Below are 3,022 nucleotides of genomic sequence, written 5' to 3' on the forward strand. Positions count from 1 at the left end.
GGTAGATATAGGACTTTGAGCACATAAGCCGAGTATCTGAGAGGAGGTGGTCTGGCTCTGCAAACCAAGGGAGCTCCTGAGTGAGATGGTTGCAGGAGATGGACTGACTGGCACCCATCCCAAGCTGTCCAGAGAGAGTGGCAAAGAAAGAACTGAGGAGGATTTAGAGCTTGTGGGGAAGTAATGATGACCCAGTGCAAGGAGGATTACTCTAAACAGAGGACTGGACTGTGGCTATGGGAGAGGTGTGGAGGCCACAGAGGGGTGCCTGGTAGGACACTTAGTAGACAGCCTAGCTTGGGGTCAAGGACCCAGAGGGCTGTGAGCTGGGCTGGTTATAGCAGATGTGATGGGGCCAGTGGCTCAGAGGCCTCAAGGCTGAGGCCAAAGCAGGCTTAAACTAAGAGGCCAAAAGCCCAGGGAAGGACTAGGGTCAGAGGCCCAGGGGAAAAGCCTTGCTATTGCTGAGTGCCCAGCAGGCTGACTGAACTGTTCAACAAATGGGGCAGAGGGTCCAGAGGATAACATTGGGCCTTTTTCTACGTTAATTTTAGGTGGTTTCTGGAGCTCATAACCCCTGCGCTGTCCACACATAACACCTGAAATTAGTTTTAAGCACACTTCAGGCAGCTTAAATTTAAACCACTCCAGGGCAGGTTTCTCTCTGGCCTATGTTTCCCAGCTCATGTTCCACTAACATGTGAGCTACGCAACCCTCCAGCATCCCAGGATGCAGTACACCTTCTTGAACCCTTCTGTTCTGCATGGATAAACTTTCCACCCCCTAAACTCTACTGCCCAGGGGGTGGTTCTGGCACCAAGCCATGTCCCCTCCTGCCCCTAGGGGTGTAACTTTCTCACCCCCAGGTGTGAAACCCCATGCAAACAGCCTGCAGAGCACATGCCAGACAGCCAGATCATAGATGGGTCCAGGAGTAGGGTCTAGGGAGGGAACAAAATAGGGGGCCGGACTGGGTCCCCATGAGCTGGGGCTTCCTTTCTATGGCAGGGGCAGTAGCTCCCCCATAAGTGTCTTCTTCACTGCTCCCACCACCTAACCACCCTGGAAAACTTGACCCAACTCACCCCATCCCTGCCAGTAGTCCCAGTCTTTTAAAATATGAGACCTTCTTTCATGCACTTCCTCTTTATTTCTTTTTAAGTTCTTCTTTTTTTTACTTCACCACCCTTTCCCCACACCCATATCCTTTCCACTTCTCATTTCATTACCTACCCCCATCCCATTAACACTCCAATTTCATGTTCCTTGCCCCCCCAACCCATCTTTCACACACCGCCACCTAGAGCAGAAAGAAGCCTGTCTTAATGCACCAACCCTGTAAAGGCAACTCACACCTGTAGCTCCTAGCCAGGCTCTTGCTTTCCAGCCCTCTAGTGGCAAGCCATAGCTATGTAGGCTGGGAAACAGAGAAGGTTTTTTAGCCTTAAGGCAGGGGTGGACAAAATGCGGACTGGGGGCCGGATGTGGCCCACCAGGCCATTCTATCCGGCCCGCGGAGCCCCTAAAAAATTTAGAAAATTAATATTTATCTGCCCCTGGCTGCCTATCATGCAGCCCTAGATGGCTTGCCAAACTCAGTAAGCGGCCCTCCGCCCAAAATAATTGTCCGCCCCTGCCTTAAGGTGTGACCATTTCACACCTTAACATCTACATGGCACAGGTGTGGCTACAAGGGTGGAAGAAGACCACAAATATTCCATAAATCAGCTGGTGCCTGGAAGCACCAATAAGGCCAGGAGGGCCACAGCATAGTGTCAAGGGCCAATGTGAAACTGGTCTGAGCTCACTCTGGGGCCCTGAGTGCAGCCTCCCTAAATCCTATAAATAACATCAAGGAGTGGCAAGCAGGATATCCCAAGAAGCTGGAGTTGGTGGGGGGTCAAATGTGCACCAGGGTTGTCCTGGCCACCCCTGGGCTCTGATCCTGTCCAACTACAGCAGGTCAGAATATTTTTAACACTGTGATTTTCTATTTGAAATCTTTGGGTATATCTTGTGAATCATAGTTGCCTGCTGAACGGTGCTAACATTATGGGGCACCCTTGAAAGGCTCTTAAGACACTCCAGGGTGCTGGGACACCCTGCTTGAGACTCCCTGCCCTCTTTTGTATCTCCAGTCTCATTCAAATATACCAAACTGTTACCTCCCATCCCTTGTAGCTATTAACAACAGAATCAAAACCTGTATTCTTTCTGCAGATCATTAGTTTCTTCTCATGATTGTTTTTCTGCTAATTCTCTCAGTTACCTTATTCTCTTCAGTTTTTCCACTTTAAAAAAACAGAACAAAAACATCCATTTATACCTCCAGGTAAAAAAGACATGGCAAATACCTTCTTTTAAAGCTTGAACAATTGCTGGCAGGCTATGCATTTCCTGTACGCTAGTCTAGAAATGAAATGTACAACCCAGTTAAATTGCAGTCTGAGATCCTGGGAGCAGCAGAACTGATCTATGACTTTTAGTTGGCGTTTTGATTAGGGGAAAAGTGAAGAAGTGGTGTTTTCTGAGCAGGACCTCAAGGCCAGTGAGATGGTCCCTGGAGGCTGTGGAGAGAACGCCTTGAACCTGAAATGCTCACAAGCCATGGTGGGGGGCTCTGCGTTGTGCCACTGTGCCTCCCGCAGAAGGATCAAGACCCAGGATAATCAGTCCTGGGGGAAGCCTGCTGAACCTGGTGCCAGCTCCTCCTAGCTAGAGGCTGAACAAGGAGCTCGGGCATCTCGGGGGTGGGGGGTCTTTCTGTGTGAATGTAGGACTCGGGCATCACGGGGGGGGGTGCGTGCCTCTCAGGCATCATGGGGCATGTGTGAGTGTGTGGTTCAGGCATTATGGGTGTGCGTGTCAGGCATCACGTGTGTGTGTGTGTGTGTGTGTGTGTGTGTGTGGGGCTCAGGCATCATAGGGGCATGTGTGTGTCTGAGAGACTCCATGTCCCGGCCCCACAAGACAACCCACGGGCGGGGGCGGCCCTGCTCCCCGCCCCCCGGCCCGGGCAGC

This window comes from Crocodylus siamensis, chromosome 2 (assembly GCF_052110815.1).
Source record: "Crocodylus siamensis isolate JL-2025a chromosome 2, ASM5211081v1, whole genome shotgun sequence".
NCBI classification, from domain to species: domain Eukaryota; kingdom Metazoa; phylum Chordata; order Crocodylia; family Crocodylidae; genus Crocodylus; species Crocodylus siamensis.